The 19325-nt window shown below is 38.0% G+C and overlaps 1 long non-coding RNA gene across 3 annotated transcripts in view; it reads right to left on the bottom strand.

The window, feature by feature from the left end:
- Nucleotides 1–898: 898 nt before the first annotated feature.
- LOC116242237 (uncharacterized) overlaps nt 899–19325 on the bottom strand; it is a 46776-nt gene continuing 28349 nt past the window's right edge. Inside the window, exons 3-5 of one of the 3 annotated variants that reach the window (XR_016465147.1) lie at nt 14010–14093; nt 13742–13893; nt 899–1505 (exon numbers count right to left, since the gene is read on the bottom strand). This is a non-coding gene — a long non-coding RNA (uncharacterized LOC116242237). Of the gene's footprint in view, nt 1506–12096; nt 12346–13741; nt 13894–14009; nt 14197–19325 lie in introns of those variants that run through there. The other 2 variants (XR_016465145.1, XR_016465146.1) reach the window with 2 other exon arrangements.

Genomic DNA, 19325 nt, shown 5'->3' with positions numbered 1-19325 from the left:
GCTCTATCTGCTGTACACCTCTCCTCCACGGGACACTTCACAAGCCCAAAGAGCAGAGTGAGACATTATCCTCCCCAGTGAGAGGAAGGATACTCCAGGGCAGACCTGCAAGTGGCTGGAGGGCCCCAGAGATATAAAAGTGATGCTCCTCTATCAGTATGGCAGCACACAGGTGAAGCAGGAGGCTGCACAGGGCAGCAGAGATACGATCCAGCCAACCCGTGGCCCAACATCTACATACAACAAATATATTTCATTCCAGATGTGAAATAGATTAGACCAATCCTGTCCTTCGTGCACTGCAGTGATTGCATCATTAATGCCAATTGCACTCTGCAGTTACTCATGGATTTTAATATTATTGTCTTATGAACTGCAACTAATTAATCCTCTCGTTCCTCACAGTTCAGCAGACACTATTAAGGATCATCTGCATTTTTGTTTCACTTGAAGGACCACAGTAGAGATTTCAGGAGGCTTGTCAGTGTAATTAGAGTAGTCAAGGTACTGGAAACTGGTCACCCATCACTTAGAATCCTGGAACAGTTCTGGCTATGCATCTGTTTTCAGAGGAGTCACAGCGTAAAATTAATAGCTGTGAGCTGAAATGAGGATGAGTCTTGTTGTCTTTTGTTTGATGTGTCTCACTTTCTGAAGAGAGTCAGGGCCAACCTATTCCATTGACAGAGAGACACTGGCAGACACTGTCTGCCAGTCAGTTGTTGAGATTTAGTTCAGAGAGACTGGCAGAAGGAGTCCTGAGTGCTGAAACATTTTCCTTTTCAATTATCTTATTTCTCTGCTATGACACTCTTACTTCCTACCAGGCTTCATGCCGAGGCAGGGCTGTTGCTGAATGCTTATCACCTGCTGTTTGAGGGAAATCATATCTTTTTGACAGGTGATTTTTTCAATTCTGCATGCATGAACACGGACAACTTCTCCATGGGCTGTGGTCACAGATGGCATACTGGCTGTCATACAGAAGTGCACAATGAAAGCGACTATGCTACTTTAAAAATACTAGCTAAATCCACAGTTTGAAAAAGCTTTTCTTTTTAATCACTGTTCAGTCCATGGTTCACCCACTGCAGCTCACCATAGCTGGAATTTAAGCAGCTTTGTTTGTCTGACCAGCCGTAAACTGCCTTTTGCTGTTTGGTCCAGAGTGAAGGTGCTGGGAGTTTTTCTGCTAAATCTGATGCAGGTGACATATATGTTGATTGATCTTCCCAAAATATTTTATTTGTTTCAGTTCATACCTGTATGTGTGATATTAAGGACCAGTCTTGACTGCAATGGATTTTTCCCCTTTATTTTTTCCTACAGTAGCCACAGTCCTGGGCCAGAATATCTGTGGTAGTAGAACGGCATGGCAGTTTCCACCTTGCAGCAGTGACATTGCAAAGTCTGCTCCAAATGTGGACTTTACTGGTGTATTTTCCTGCCCGCCAGCTGGTCACCTTGTCATGCTTTATGCTGCCATAGTCCTCGCATGGCAAATCCTGAAAAACAGCATCTCACGTAAATCCTGTATCACAAATCCATAAAACCAAAGTGTTAACCAAACCACAAGGCATAGTGATTTCCCAGAAGACATACTGTTGGTACCTATTTTATTTTTTAGCCTGGTCCAGCCCACTCCTGCTGAATAGAGGCAGGTTTTGTTCTGCTTCTTTCCAGTATCAACTCCATACCTACATCTGTGCTCTTGCTCTTTGCAACTCACTCTGCAGGAAGACTGCTATGCTAGCCCAAATGCAAGTTTTGCTGTTGCCAGTTTTCTCGTATCTATAGTCTAGGATTTGGGGAAAAAAAAATAAAATAGAAAAACAGAAGTGAAGTAAGGGAAATATGTTTTTCTTGTACATACAGTGCTGTCTGACATAACACAGCCGTATTTTGGTGTACATTATAAAAATGTTATTTCTCTTTGTTATATCACTGTGCAGCCTAGGAATCTTCCCAGTGAAAGTTTCCATAGTGAATATAACTAATTTAAAAGAACTATAGGCTTTGTGGGCTGTGACGTTTGATTAGAAAGGTGAAGCAAAATTTAGAGGTGCAGAGAGATCTATGCAATACCCTAAAAAGTGAAGGAGCATCTCAACAGCTTGTCTGAATGGTGTTGGCTGGCCCTGCCCCTCACAGCACTCCAGAAGACTTGAAGACAGACTTGGGGTGGCCAACATTTGAAGCAAGAAAGTTATTTTGAAAATATATGGCATTTTTTCAAACACTGATATCTTAAAAGCTTTTTTTTTTTTTTGACTTATGGATGTTAAAAAAAATGGAAGGTCTCAATTTCTAGTTGCATGTTCTCCTTTGGCATAAATGAGAAATGGATGAAGGAGTGAAGAAAGATGAAAAGTGCAGAAAAGGAAAATAAAGTAAGTAATAAAAAGTATTAAGTGTTTTCTAACATTCACATATAAATACATGGTGGCATAAAAACATAAGTAGATATAAGTATTATTTTCTGACATAGACATTATAAGAAAAAATATGGTACACATTGTTGCTAACAGAAGAAAACATCATTTTCAGAATTAGATTTTTTCCAGAAGTTAGGAAATCTTCTCTTTGAGAATGTATGCAGCCTTACAGAGGTCACTAAATAGATGGACTCTGGAGCCTTTGCTGCAAGTGCAGGCTCTAGCAAGTGCATCCTCTGAGCCTGATGCCACAAAACTATAGTAGAGTGTCATGGTTTTCCATAGGTCGCTTTCAGAGAACATACAGATATTTGTGTCTTCTGAGAAAACTTATGGAGGGAGATGGAATAAAAAGGTACAAAACCTGATGTGATGTGGTAGGACTCTGCATACATTCCAAAAGGCAGAACACCTAAGTTTGCTGAAACTGCAACTGTTGAATCACTTCTATTGAGTGGACAATATGCAGTTCCACCCTTTCACTTCTTTGTAACCCTTATTTGGCAATCACTTGTGCTGGGCTGCATTTATCTCTGATGAAAAATTTTGGAAGATTATCACATATTGGAAGACTTGGGATGCTTTTACTAGTACAAAACTCAGCTTTGCTGGTATAAAAATAATTAAAAAAAAAAGTATCTTTTAATGGAACAAGAAGCAGCAGCCAATAGAGAATGCGAACCATTAGCATTTACCTGGAAAATTTATAAAGGACAGGGAGGGTCTTGGAAGTCTGGAAAAGGGCAAACATTCTGCATTTGAGTTGTGGAAGATACATTGTTTTCTGTTTTTTGTAAGTTCTCAGCTGACTTTTAATGATTGGAAATGTTCTGGTCAAGTTATTAAGCTGGATTTACAACATGTTAAATTGGGTTTATTGAGCACTGAACATAACAAAAATGTCTGATTTCCTGACAAGGTTCCTGGCCTGGTGAATAGAAGAATAGTATTTATGTAATCTATCTCAGTTAAGTACAGGTTTTGTCCATCTTTTCCATGAAATTCTGGTGATGTCTGTATAAAAAAGGTAGTTTCCAAAACTAAAAATCACTGAAGAAAAAAAGCAGATCTCAAGGAGAAACTGCATTTGTGTCAGAATGGAAGTGTATTTCCAATGTGAAAAGAACTTCTGAAATATTTTGACATTTTCAGGGTTTTTTTTGCTCAGGTTTGCTATTTACAGGTGGCGTGCTTTTGGGAAATATATTAACACTGCGGAGATGTTTCTGACTTTGTCATAACTCTTCTGAACTTCAAACACAGAGTAAATTGGTGTCGTGACAACAGTAAGAGAGATCCTTCCCCAGTTAATTTGTCTCATCATTTGTATATAATATTTTCATTAGGGTTTTAAAACATCCATTAAATTTAGATGCTGCTGATTCATTTATATGGTCAAACTTGTAATTTTTTTCCCCAGAGAATGAATGAAAATCTTGTCAATAATCATTGGAACCTGCTAGCCAGGTTAGCAGCCATGAATAACCTCTACACTTCGGGATATCTGTGTATAAATCAAACTATACCAGATTTTTCTACTAACTGTATTTAGCTGGTTGTCCAACTTCTTCCTTCTGGTAAATGTTCCCTCACAGTATGGCCTTAGTGAACTTTGCTCAAATGAACAGTAATTTCCCATCAGTTTTCTGACTTCCACCTTTATTTAACTACTTTACATTTAAATACATTACTGAGCGTGAAAACAACCCATCTACCTCTGTAGCATTCTGCTAGGTAGTTTGAAACAGCTCATAGCTTGATACTTAACATTAATATGTAAGAGGTTGATGAATGGTTTATTCAAGAGCAGATTTTCACTTCACGACAGTGAAAAATGGCACAACCAGGATCAGCCAGAGAATGTTAATTTCCCCTCAGGGTGGTTTCCCAGAATATATTCCCAATAACTGTGTAATTCCCAGTACAATAAAACTGCGCGGCTTTCTTGGAACTGGGGACTAAGGAGTTATAAGGGCTTCAAGTCCAAGGCAGTTCAAATGGTCGGTTTGCCTGGAAAGAAGTCAGAAAGCTTCCAGACTCAAAAATTCATTACTCTGCCAAGTACATTGCCAGGAAAGAAGGTGGAGCATAAGATATGTTTGGAATGCACTATTTTCACTGGTAAACTGCCTCTGAAGTTAATTGATGTTGACAGCCTTCCATAGGATACTTTGATCTTAAAAATACACAGCTGGTAGAACACCTAATTGGAATTTTTCAAAAGAGAGGTAGCTGACAAGAAACATAGAAAGTCTTATCATTTCTATTGTATTTGCTGTGCAGCAAAAGATGCAAAAGTGAAGTTAACACAGCCAGGTGAATTATCAAATTAACACAAGTGCATCTTTGTCTTTCCATTGCCCCATATGAATTCTAAAGAATTCCTTAAAAATGAGTGGTTCGGTACTGCCAAGCTCTTCTAAACTAGTACCTCAAATCTGAGAAGATAACAATGTCTACCATCACATCTGGTAAGGAAGTAGGAGAGGGCAGATCTTCTGTGGTAAGGCAAGCTTCATTTTATAGGGATTAACCAAGTCAAAGCATCTGAGTGCCGAAGAGGAGAGAGAAGGAAATATTCAGGTTGATTCAAGACAGTTCATTTTATGAGCAAAGAGATTTTACTAAGCCACCCTAAAACACTGAAGTTGAGTAATTCATAGAAAATGTGTTTGAGGAAAAAAAATTGTGGTTCTTTACATGAGACGTTCATAATAAAGCACAGGTCTTCGTCTCCTCTGGACAGAGTGCTCAAATCACCACAGCTGGTACTGTTCAGCTGCCTTACAAGTAACCTAATGAAGCCAAGAGTCTGTGTCCCACCTGAAAGAAAAGGGTGTGGGGAAACAAATAATTCTGAGTCAGCTTAACATTGCCTTCCTTCTGAAGAAAAGGGAGAATAAGCCTGAACTTCACAAAGTAGGCTGAGTTTGCTTTCTGGAGTGTCATGCAGCTGTGATGACTTTGGGCTAAAAAACTGTTGATGGTGTGACCATGGATCTGGAGTGGAGCTGTGCAGAGATACCTGCAGATCTGGTAAGCGCATTTCACAACCTGATAAAAATTCAGACAAAAATGATCTGAGCGTACTTATGGCCTGATCAGGCTGATGCATTTTCTGTTTTATCATGTGGCCTTAAGGTACATTCAGGATACATCAAGTTATTCCTAGAACAGGATCCAATGCTAGCAGACTTGCTTTTCTCATGGTTTGAATAAGTTGAACAAGAAAATTTGTTCTCTTTTTTTCCATCCCTCCCTGCACACAGAGAAGAAGTTATCCCAAAAGGAGAAAACTTGCCAGTGAGTCATGAAAATAGCTTCTATATGTGCTTCTCATTTTATTATCTAAGAATCAATTATATATTTATCAAACTCTATATATTTTGATAGCAGATGTATCACAAATTCTAACACTATAAATCTGGACAAGCAGCACTCAGATACATGTAATAATCTCACTGAAAAAAGAGTAATCTCCAGTATTTAAAATGATGGCAGAATCCTGCAAGTATACATTACTATTCTTTTGTACCCAGGTTTCATAGCTGAGAGTAATACAGAGTATTTTGTTTCTATTTCAACCATGAAATGGTTTGCAAATTGGAGGAGACACAGAGAACGATGATGGATTTTTAAAATAAGTGACATGTTCAATTAAGACTGTTATTTATGACCTTCAGTTCACACCTGAGTAGCTGCTATTTAGGGCAGCTTCCAGGAAAGTAAGAAGCAGTGATGCACAGAGCCAAAAACATCTCAGTTTTTCAGCTTCTTGTGCTGTCCCTACAGTTGAGGAGCTGGGGATCAACAAGGAGCTGGAAGGAGATAGAACCAGGAAAGCCAAAGGAACATCCCATTCCATATGACACCACATGGAAAAACTATAAAACTGGGGGGGAGTTGATGGGGTGAGATGGGGACCTGCCACTGCTTGGGGACTGGTCGGGCATTGGTCAGTAGGTGATGAGCAATTGCACTGTGCATCTTTTGTTTTGTGTATATATATATATATATATATATATATATGTATGATAGTTTTATCCCATTATAAGCATATTCTTGGCTTGAAATACTGGCCTCTTTTTTTACTAGCAGTAAATGTTTGTAAATCCAGGCAAATAACTTCTGTCAGTCCTCAGTACTGCTGTACTTAAATGGCTCAGTCACTTCTCACTATTTTGCTATATAGTGAATGCTGGCAGTGTAACGTTTGGGCAACAGGCTCAAGTTTGAGAATATATTGGAAGCAAAACTTTTAAAAAGTAACCTCAAAATCTATGTATCTGCAAGGACAAATTTATGGGAAGTTATACATTCACAAGTAAGTCTTCTGATAGAATATACATGCCTGGGAGCAAGGGACGTGTTCTTTGATTTTACCATCATAGCACTTATCATGCTAAGTATCATACCTAGTGGCAGTGAGTTCTCACTTAAAACAAATCACTGCCATCCATTCCTCACTTGTCAATGTCATTAATGCTGAAGGAAAATAAGGACTTTTTTTTTATTTTCTTTTGGTCTCTTTAAGCCTTAAAATTGTTCAAAAGAATTTGCAGAGCAGGATCTGCTGAGGAATTACTTGGGACATTCCTGTCTCTGATCAAGTACATGTCTTCACAGAGCCTCTGAAATGCAACTTCATGGTGGTATCAAAGAACATGTTTGTGTTAGCAAAATAGAGTCATTAGGAGTGCTTTCCCCAGTACACCATAGACAATAAACATGGTTACACATCTTGCTTGATTAAATTAGTGAACATACAAGTCTGAGAGTTGCTTCTGGAGGCAGGGACATCAGCTTTCGCAGTAAGAATCCCCCCAGAGCATTGGAGATTCTTCTAACAGGAGGGAAATGAGCAGTGAGAGGAAGCGTTGTTGGCTGAGGCACGTGAGATGTTGGTGTCAGACAGCATGGGGGGATTCTTTCTCTGACAAGGAACCAAACAGCCTTTGGATGCTTAATGCAACAAGTCTGGCAACAAAGTATTTTCCTTACGTTGTTAGCAGTACCTTAAGGGCTCTATTGTAAAGAGCACGGTCAGGTTTCACTGTGCTGATCTGACATGATACACTCCCTACTTGCTCCCTGTCTCCTGTACAGAATTTCTGCAGAGGTATAGGGAAGGTGCACTGAAATGACTCCAGGAGAAAGTTCCCATAGTAGGGAGATTTGCCTTTTTCTAGTAGGACTCAGGAGATTGTTTTCCTTATTATGTGTGATAGGTAGCACCAGTTTTACATTCTTCAAATCTTGCCTCTTTCACCTGGTGCACATTGTGTAGATGAGGAGTTTCAGCTGTGTTAAAAGGACTGAGGCTGTGTGTTGTTTGTTTATTATTTCTGCCTACTATCTCAATAGGGCTGGTAACTGGAATAGAGATGATTTTTTTTCTTTTCAGCAAATGTTTTGTTCCCTGTAGTCTGTGTGGTATTTAATACCACTTTGTAAAGCTTCCTCTCCTGCTTCAGTATATAATTTGCATTGAGGTCAGAAAAGGAAAGGAGAGGAAGTACAGCACTGTTCTCATCTTTGTAGACCTTTGTCATCATCTGATAGCAACGAAAAGGTGAGGGTCATCAGAGAAGTTGCTTTGCTTTACCAAGAATTTTTTAGAGAACAGTGCTCATTTGAAATAATGTCTGAAGAGTCTTCAAAGGATGTTCTATTTTTCAATAACATCACTCATGAATTAACTTTTAAAATAACTACATCAAATATCACTGACCAGCAGAATGACTGGCAAATCATCCTGCAAATGCAGAGTAATGAAGCTGCACAAAGAAGGCAAATAATGTTTCTAAAAAGTATTGTATTAACAGTAGGAAGAGTCCTAGGATCTTTTTCTTGCTGTTTAGATTTTTATTAGCTTTTTTCTTTTTTCTTGATGACTTCAACATTGGAAATAGAAACATTCCATAATGTTTCCATTTTCCTGTGAGCCTTCAGGGTCACTTTTGTAAACATAATCTCAGTTGATTGCAATAAAGATATTCAGAAATCTACTTCCATACTACGCATTCAAGTTTGAAAATCAAGGACCTCATGGGGAAAGAAAATCTGATTCATTTGTTTATTGAAAGATGATAGAGGTCAGATTGTGTTATTGTTTAAAACTGAGAATCTGGGACATGGTGTTAAACCTGAGTAAAGTGGGAATGGTACCTTTTCGATTTAATATATTCAGTATATTTTTTTTCATCATTATGTTCATGATTTTGAGATGAAGGACAGAAATTTATCAGCCAAAAATAATGCAGTCCTTATTTACATTAGTTAATGTATGATGATTTCCATAGACTAAAATAAGGCATGTATAAGCATGTTCACAAGGGAAGCAGGGGCAGCCAAGTGCAATAGTTACTGCTGTTTTACTTGCCAAGTTAGTATTTAGCTGTTGTCAGAAGACGTTGTTCTTGTCATTAATTTCACTGTCTCTAGATAAGATTTAATTTGAATAACTTTTAGAGGGTTCTGGATGCAGACTTATGAATTCTGTGACTCATTTATCATATTGAAGAATTGTGTCAGGTTTTGACACTTTTAATACTACTCACCAAGAAGATTTAAACTACTTTGATTTCCAGTCCGTTTTGATTTAGACTGCTTACACATCTGTATTGTATTAATAAATGAATTTTATTAATTTCTGTATTTCTGCAGTACACCAATTCTTGGTTTCGAAGACTTGTGTTGAAATTTTTGGGTACTACCTGTAGCGTTAAAGCATTGTCTAGAAATGAAGATACATCCTTCAAAGAAAGTAGTGTTCCTTTCAGTGTACGGATCCACATTTTCCTATAAACATGTTCAGATTTCCTGGATTTTGAACCTGCATACATCTCTTGCTCTGCCTTTGTTGATTGTCACTGATTTAAGGTTGGATATCACAAAAAAGTTCTCCACCAGATGGTGGTCAGGCACTGGAACGTGCTTCCCAGGGAACTCCCCAGGGGAGTTCAAGGAGCGTTTGGACAGTGCTGTCATGAGATCTGATATTTTTTTGAGTGGCCCTGTGTGGAGACAGGAGTTGGACTTAATGATCTTTATGGGTCCCTTCCAACTTATTCTGTGATCTACTGTGAAAATGATTTCTTTCTCCTTTCATTTGACTTTTCTGTTTTATATTTCCCTGCACTCTCTTCGGTTGGTTAATTTAACACTGTGACAATGTTTTCACAGCAGTAGGGCTCTCATGAGCTTCACCCAACAAACTGGTTGACAGTATCACAGAGAACGGCATCTGTGAGTATCTCACAACTACTGGAATGTTGCACGTGTGCCAGGGAATTTTAGAAGCTGCAATAAAGAGTAAGAGGGAAGAAGAATGAACAGGTTTAATGTTAAGCTTATATCTTTGAAAATATCTTCTACAGAGACCATTCCTGAATGATTTTTGCCTGTGAGACTTTTTGCTGTGTGTGCAACTTCTCTACCTGAAAGATAGAGTTCATCTAAGTGCACAGAAAAGCCTTAAGTTCGGGAAGATTTGTTGTAGAGCCTGCATACCTCTTTGAGAGGACTGGTGCTTTCCCTGTATCTGCTCTGAATGGTGAAAACTTCATGTTACTTTTCTATGGTAAATTAAACTTGCCTAAAATGATCTGCAATGCTTTCTTATCCTAGATTAACACCAATTCAGTTGTAATTGAGTGTTATATATTCCTCCTCTAAATATATCACTGCTGATGATTACATTTAAATTAGTATAAAACATCTCTCCTTAATGCTGTATGTGTTGTTTATAAAAATATTGACTGTAAATGAGGCTTGGGCACTTAATTAGCTAGTTGCATCTAGATGATTTGTTCATTTGAAGTTTTATATTTTTTCATAGACTGAATAATTTGTTCCTTTCAAGGAAAAGTACCAAAATTTGTTGAAGTCTAAGCTACATAGGCAGCTGAAAAGCAACAAATTTTGTTTTCATTGCTGCAGCAAAGAAAGAACTGGAGACCCATGTGGAATGTGAACAGAAGGTAAAGAAATAGTTGCTGAATTTTGCCCTTCGTATTTAATATTCCAGTAAAGCTTTTAATCTCAGTTAAGTTTAGTGAAGTTATTTTCATGTTTGGAGGCAACACTGACACACTTTGATTTGCATAGAATACACACATCTAGTTCTGAGAGCTTGAGTCTGCTGGAATAGCCACTTATGTATTGCCATATGGGGATAATACTGCAGGGCCTGAGAGGTATATTTAGGCTGATTAGCTCACAACTGTAACTCATGTTCTGCAAAATCTGTATGTCCTGCTCTACTGATGATCTTTGCCTTGTGCTATGTTAAGCATTTATTCTGCATATGCTAAGATGGAAAGAGGAATCCATCAAGAGGTAGCTTCTTATCTTAAGAATCACAGATAAGAATTAGCTATGCCGGTCTTTAGTCAGAAGCAAAAAGTATAATGAGGACAGGGCCCAAAACACAAATCAGTATGTATTTCAGTTTCATCTAAGCCAAGGATTAGTTTGAGTCTTCTGCTCAGTTATTAAAAAGATATAGAAGTCTTTTATCCAAAGCTCGGTTACAATAAAATGAACCAACTCATTAAGATCTCAAACAGGCCTTATCCAAAGATCAGTATGAATATTTACATTGATTCCAGTGGACTTTTCATAGAGTCAGCCAAGAAACATTTATCTAATAGTCTAATGATTCCTCCTAATCTGAAATAGCCTTCTTTTCCTGCCAGCTTAACTGATCATTATCAGTACAATATTAAACATTAAGCACAACAAAGCCAGTTGGAGCTCAGCTGCATTAATTTCTAAGCAACATTTTTTTTTCCTGCTATTTTTCATGAAATTGTTTTCACTTTAAGATATTTGTCACTTACAATGTGTATTTTATAAGCTGCATTAGATGCTGTTGGTTTGCCTAGCAAGAAATAATGTTCAACTACTTCTCTCTTTGTCCTTACCGAAGTAAGAAATGAAAATGAAGAAAGGCAGCAGTAGACTCCACTGATAATCAAGCTTGGATATGTAATCATATGTGTCCCTGTTTCTCCATAAACCATGAAATCAAATTCTTTAGTAGTAAACTGAAATTCTGAAAAGAGATATCAAAGTCCTCCACTCTGTTTTTTCTGCTTTACTGAAAGATTTCATTCTATTTCCCATGCTGAGCTCTTGGAGTTGGCATGGCAGTGCCAACGGTGTTTCTGAGGGGCTTATTTCTCCACCCAGTGGTTGTGCTTTGTTATTACACGATGTTACTTTGACGCTTTTTAAAATCCATTTTTCAGTGGGCTTCAGCACTTTTTACATGTACTTTATAGGAGAGAATTATAACTGAGCACTTTGAGTGGAGTTAGATTGACCCAAAGTAATCTGACAGGAATATTTTAAAGACTTTGAGACGCTATATTTTAAAGCCACTATGTTGTACTGAATTGTGATTTGGTGTGGAAGATGAAGAAAAAAGCATCAGCTTTCTTCCTCATTGTATTCACAGAAAGATGCCAACTAAGAACTGTACCAAGTAAATTCTTCCAGGGTGATCTAAGAGAGCTGAAGAAGTCATTGTTCATCACTCTCAGATCTTTCTTTAGTTACAACCTGCAGCCTGAGCTGACAGAAGGGATCAGATCCAGGGCTTTATTTTCTTACGTTCAGTGTGGTGCTGTAGCACACATCATTTATTTCAGAACGCATTTCCCCCTTCTAACAACTAGTGCTCTGGTTTGGAAGCAAAGGGAATAACTCCACACAGAGCCGGAAGAGTGCAATTCCTCCATTTGTATTAAGTTAAGCTTGTCCTGTTATTCCCTCTTCATACTCAAGATGCACATCGTCAAGTTAGACCAGGAAGAAAACAGCACTTCCCACTTCTGTTTAGCCATCACCTCAAATCTTGTTGTATGGGCTGTTTCAATAGGGATCTCCAGGGTCTTCCTCTCTCCTAGTACAATCGGTGGAGTTAAACCAACATGTGTGTTGGAGACAAGACTGTTATGCTACTGTAATTGTCAAGTTTGAAATCAGTGCCGTTTAACCACACACGCGCACACACACACAAAATCAGTTTTAAGTTATTTAATGTAACTTGCTGTGTTCTCTAATGTGATGGGATTTGCACCATTTTTTTTTTTGGGATGAGTAGAGCAATAGTGCCAGGCTGCGGTCATTTATTTATACTAGAGAGAAATGCTTGAATTTAGCAGTATATTGCTGAAGGGAGGTTAATCTTAATCGACTGTCTATTGACAGAAGGTGGTACCAATTCCTGGCACTTACACTCTTTCATGGAAGTGGGCACCAAGCTAGGGACCATTTTGATTCTCCTTTTGTCTCTGTACTCTGAGAGAAACAGCCACCAGGGGTCTTTAAAAATTTCACTGTGCCACTGAGATATTGAAATAGTCTCTCTGCATATGCTTCTAACACACAGCTATTTGGCTCTGTCTTCATGGATGGCCGTAACACAATCATGTTATGCCATCTTATGGCTGGATAAGACCAGGCCAGTGCTTGTATGCATTGCTTTCCTTCTGGCTTTAGAGATTAATAATAACGCTTGCATTACAACTCATCTCAGTGAAGTAATTATGTGTAATTGCATAATTACCCGTTACAGTTGTTTGACTTACTGGCATTTGTACTAATTAAACTAATGTTATGCAAAACTACAAATTAATTTAAAATAAGAAAAGCACTGAGCACTGCCTCTTGAGGGTGTGTATATGCAGGCAGTAGTATCAACTTTGAACAGAAATGTTGATCCTACATCTTTTATTGAACATATCACACAGTTTTCTTTTATCAGGTAGAAGGATACAGCATTAAATAATAAACTATGTAACAATCCTAAACAAACCAAGATCCGAGGCTCTGGAATTAAAAAAAACTCTCTTGCTCAAGAACACTTTCTATACTCTGATTAGTCAGAGGTGCAATTTCTCACAGACAAATAATCTTACATTTATATATTACAAATGCTTCTCAGTGGTGGCCAAAACTAAATTTAACTTTATCTCACTCCTTGCTGACACACTTTATGTTCCTCTAGATCAAAATTCAGTATTTGAGTTTTGTTCCCAGTCTACAATTCTGATATGCAAATAACTTCAACACATTGACTTTTTTTGCTTATACAGTGAACTCCCAAATCAGATTGACAGGAATAAAATTTAAAATGTGAATTTAAATAAAGAAAACAGAAGGATTAGCATAATGAATAGCAAACAGAATGCCGTCTTTAAATCTGTTTTTGGAGATGTTCATAATCCTACAATTGCTTTCCTGAGGAAAATGTACTGCTTAGTTTGGACTTAGAAAAGCACAGTTTGTGCACTTACCTTCTCCATTTGAAATTTGTCCTATGCAATTCTTCAAAGAATAAATGTCAAAAATCATTTTTGCTGCCTGCATCCTGTTTTCTCCCTCAATCTTTGTGTGCTACTTAATTTTATGACTATAATAAGGCTTTGGTTGCTGTGATGCATTTTAGCTGTAGGGAAAAGAAGACAAGGAGATAATTGTGTGCTCCAAAAACCTGTAGCTAACTGCTCTGGCAGTCTAAATCTTTCTCTAAGGAGGAGAAAGCTCTTTGAGTTTTTTACAAACCTCTAGAGTTGAATCTGGTGGACTTTACGGCTTCATAAATCCAGGAAATGTAGTATTGTGGAGAAGACATTTCGTTTGAGAAATCTGTGCAAGAGAAGTAAAAGCATTCGATTTCCTCAAGGAAGAAACTCTATAACCTGTAGCAATACTGTCTGTTCTTTACAACAACAGTTCTGATAGAGTTCACCTGAAAAGGAAAAGAATATGTAGAAGCTCTTGAAGCTGAGTTTAGTTGTGCAGTTGCTTGTGCAAACTGAGAGATGCCTAAAGAAAATTCCAGCCAGAAAATAGAGGGAGGAGCTGTTATTTTGTTTCTTACGTCTTTGTTTTGATTTATGCTTTTTTAAAAAATATCCTACAGCTTCTTTGTAAGTTAAATGATGATAATGAAATTATGTGAGTTAAATGATAATAATCTAACAGTCTGGAAAGCTGTTAAGATATGATGAAATTGTACCATTTTTCTCCCAAGAATTTTATGTTCTCCAAACAGTTTCAGTTTTTCAGAAGTATGCTTGGAGGTCTCCTGATACACTGAGGTACTCTGGATGACCAGATGGTTTTAGAGCTCCCTTTGGTGGCAGAAAGCCAGAATTCTAACAGGGTGCTTCCATTTGCAGTTTAAAGCTGAGGAATTGTAAGACACGTACCAATACTTTTTGGCAGTTAACTGGCAAATGCTCTATTTATGAGACTTTTTATTTAGCTAGATGCTGATAGTGAAAGTATTGATTTTTCTTCAGTTTCTTTAAAAAAATGAAAGGAAATATGAGTAGAATCACAATTTAAAGCATTAGAGATAGCAAAAAGTCAGCACTGCTGACCTCTGTAATAGAGACTGCGGGTAAAGGAGAATAGCAAAACCATTTTACATTATGCAAAAACAGAAGCCAGAGCAACAACAGTTCCTCTGGCTTCTATGAAAAAGTCGTTCAATGAATTTGAATGAGTCTAGCATTTTTTTTTAATCTCACTGATGAGGCATTTATTGCTATGATATGTCAAATACTACAATTTGTCTTTTTTTCCAAGTTTCAGAAAATAAAAATATGAGGCCTTTCAATAGAAGACTAGTAAAATGATATGCTGGTGACTGTAAACTTAAAGAAAATCATGGGATACTTTTCTGACAACGTTGTTCTTTTCTTTTGGCCTTTGGAAATGATCTAGCATTTGTTAGAAACCTTCAGATTCAATAAATAGCTGGGAAGTTCTTAATATCCTTTCTGAATTAAATAGGGAGCGTACAAATACAGATCCTAAATTGCTCTCCAGTTTCTATGCACTGAAGTACTGGTGCCATAACAGATGGAGCTCACCCCAGCTTATGGTGCACATGGAACCGTTACAAGGTTTGAACTCCTATTCTGACATTGCAAAAATGATAGTCCAGCTATTTGCACTGATTTTAATAGCAGTCATAACTGTTCATGATAGAGTATCAAAACATTCTACACAGATGGGTCATGGTTTCATCTAGGCAGAACACTGCATTTTGCAGACTATTGGTCAAAGGTCAGCACATTTCAAGTTCTAGTTTTTCACTTACATACTGTTGTGTTTAAAAGTATAAAGCATAATTAAATAATTAACGTTAAACTGCCAATTTACTCACATTAAAAGCCTTATTACAGACAGGTATTGGCAATTCGTTTTCATATGAGATGGGAATTTCCTTCTTGTCATTAAATTTCATGATACTGGTATCTTTTTATATTTTTCCTTAAATGATGTGGAACATAGTTTATCAAGACTATAATTAGCCACTCTCATATGGCTCAAATTTAGTTGCACAGACTGAGAATTAATCTTTTCTAAGGATTTATAACTACATAGTTTGACCAACACAGAAATCTTCCTGGAGAAACTAATGATCACTGACTTCTTAAAATCACCTCCTACTTCCTTCTTTGAGTACTAGATTTACCTCAAAATGTTTCAACATGCTTATAATTTTTAAGCATGAGAATCATTCTATTAAACTCATTATCTAAATTAGCATGTGCTCAAGTGTTTATCTGAATGGCATTTTAATTAGGAGAATGGTATGTACAAGACCTGGGAGACAGATGCACATTTCCTTGCTGCTGGCTCCTTGTTTCTTCCTCATCTCTATGCTAAGGACATTGCATTGAATTGGCCTATGGATCTTAAAAAAAATTTGATATTGTCTGAGTGTAATATGTGATAACAGTGTGTTTGTTCTCCTGGTTTGCACTGTATTTATCAGTGAGAGAATAGAACAGCCAGATGAGCCAGTTCAGTGCCATAAACAGATTTGTTAAGGAGACACTCAGGTCATTAACAAAATGTTGAAGAGAACTACCCCTAGAATAGAGCTACTTTTCCTTTTTCAGATGTGAAACTCCATTTATTTCTTGGAAATTAAATACCTTCAGGTGTTCCAGAGTAAATAGTTACACCCACCCCCTCTAGCTTTAACAACAACCTGAGTTAAGTATAAGAAGGACAGCTTTCTAGTCTCCCTGCAAACATGTAGTTATCCCTACACGTAATGACTTCAAAACGCCTGAATCTCCCCTGTTCTATATTCAGTTCTGAATCTACCATGCTCGAGTACTGAAAATTTATTCTAGTATTAGCACTTGGAAATCAAAATTAGTCAATTATTATCTCAGTTTTAGTCCTCTGTATGGAAGGAATCACTTAAAGTGTTTTCTGTTTATATATGCAATGTTAGTAGTGTGAATCATAAAAACAGATTTTCCCACACTTTCAGATGCTCTATGAATGTGTGCTTTTCACAATAACCTACACCAGTTATGGAATTTCTGTGGATACATTTTTATGTGGGACTTTGTCACAAAGTTTTAACGTATTAGCAAACAGCCCTTTCCTCATGAAAACGCCTTCAAGCTCCAGATGTCATGTGCCCTTATTGGCAAGCATTTCTTTTGTTATGCCCACCAACTGTAACAGGCTTATTTGTGGATTAGCTGTGTCTCAGCTGTAAAATTAATTCAGGAGCACAGCCTGCTGTTCCAAATGAAATTGCAACAGAAGGAAATGTAGTTTTCCCCGAGTTTGTCTCTTAGAGGTGTGTATAATTGGCTAATGCCATTTTGTCTTTTTGTTTTTTGGAGACAATTAATCAATACTTTGCCATGTGTAACTTTTATTTTCTATTTTCAGTACGTTGCAGTGTACAAACAGCAAATTCAGATTATCGTGTCCTCTAGTGCTCAAGGAACCAGGCAACTCAATTAACTGTTCTTATTGTGGTGGCAGCGTTAGCAATTAATTTTGAGCTACACACCCATGAACCAAAGCCTCTAGTTTTCAGCTTTCTGGATTTTTAAAAATTTAAATTGTTGTTTGCAGAATAAATGCATTTTTTTTTTCTCTCTTCTTCCACTCAGTTAAAGAGAAAACAAATGGCTCAGTGTCTAAAGCACTGCATTTGCACTCAGGTCCATGTTCCATTTTTTGTTCTGTGGTCACTTTTTCTGCTTTGCTGCAAGGAGGAACCACAAGATGTGGAGAGACAGCTGAGAGTTCATTTAGGGGTATGAATTTTTGGACACATTGTCCGCTCCAATTGTTTAGGTAGTGCTCTTAGCTGGGAAATTTGGGGAAATCTTTCCTAAAGATGGTAAGAATCAAGTCACCTATATCTGACTGTGACAGCACCCTGAGCTGATCCCAGTGCAAAATCCACAAAAGAAATTGAAAGAATTTTCAGCTGATCTAGAATCATAGAATAACTCAAATTGGAAGAGACTCACAAGGATCACTGAGTCCAACTCCTGGCTCCCTGCAGAACCACCCCAATCCTTATCCAATGTTAAAGATTGCTCTCTGAATGCTCCTTGAAATCCAGCACTCAGGGCCATGTCCACTGCCCAGGGCAGCCCGTTCCATGTCCATCACCCTCTGGTGCAGCACCTGTCTCTAACCCCCAGCTGCCCTCCCCTGACACAGCTCCGTGCCATTCCTTCGGGTCCTGTCGCTGTCACACAGAGCAGAGCTCAGCGCTGCCCTCCTGCTCTCTGTGAGGAGCTGCAGCCGCCATCAGGCCTCCCCTCAGTAGTAGCTGAACAATCTGGGGCTCTGTGGACACCAGCAGTCTGAAGAAACATATTAGAGTTGCAGTGTTTTTAGCCTGTGTCCTGCCTGTTAGCCAACATAGTGAGTTATGCAGAGGTTTGCCTTCAGCTGGGTGAGATTAGGCTGCTCAGCTCTGCCTCACAGAGTGGGGACAAACAGCCATGATTCCCTCTGGCTGCAGCAGAGGAAAGCTGAACCTCTGAGATAAATAGGGCTGATTTTTTGTTGTTGTTGTTGTCAGAGCCAATTCAGTGCTGGGGTAGTAGCAACTGCAGTTATCCTTACACGGCTAAAATTTACCTGAGAATGAACTGTTCCTTTTCCTTCTGCCAGTGTTTAAACACGTTACATATGTAATTTGAAGGAAAGTAGAAGACAGATATTTTGCAAAGGAATAATGGCATTATAAAGGCTCATACTCTTTATTATGATAGAGATTATTTTACATACATGGAACCAAATGTATGATTCTTGGTTTTAGCTGTCCTTCCCCAGCTGTCCTTCCCCAGCTATCAAGTAAGTTTTCTTTTGCACTGTTAATAAATGGTGTTTTGTTGTGGTATTTTTGTTTGTTTTGGTTTTTTTGGGGTTTTTTCTGAGATTCTTCCTCTGTTTGTAATGTGGGCTGTACTATGACAAGACCTGGAGCAACACAATCCTGGAGTGAACCTCACCCTCTAACCACAGCCCTGCTGTGCTGTCACAAGGCTCTTCCCAGCATACTGTCTTGCTTGCCTTAAACCGAAGAGTCACCATTCCTGGATAAAGCTACATACAGGTCCAAACCAACTTGACCTCTTCATATTGCATAACCTTGAACAGTAACCTAGCTAAGTAAAGAATAATCTATGTTGTTTATACTTACTACTGTATGAAAAGGAAAAGCTGTTCTGTACTTTTTCAAGTTGCTACAAATAATTACTAGAAAATGAACAAGTGAACTTCTGGATTGTCTTCTAGAAACAGCTCACATAAAACAGGGAACTTCAGAAGGAAAAGGGAGAAGAGGGTGTATGGGCAGCTTTTGTCAGTGTGTGTGTAGGAGTGCATATCAAGCAGGTGGAAATGAGGAGGTGGAGCATAGTTAAAGAGAGACTTAGGACACTCAGAGCTCCTTATTTGAGGGATAAGTTGAAGCAGGACAAGGAGTGGAGAAGGGATGAGATAAGGGACTTCCAAAATGGAGCAGAGAAGTTGAACAAGCTGCAATGTTGAGTTTCCACTAAATGGAAAACAAACAAACAAACC

The sequence above is a fragment of the Phasianus colchicus genome, chromosome 3 (assembly GCF_987193195.1).
Source record: "Phasianus colchicus chromosome 3, bPhaCol1.hap1.1, whole genome shotgun sequence".
NCBI classification, from domain to species: Eukaryota; Metazoa; Chordata; class Aves; order Galliformes; family Phasianidae; genus Phasianus; species Phasianus colchicus.
Note: the sequence above shows the minus strand (reverse complement) of the source record. Positions and strands in the feature narration are given on the sequence as shown.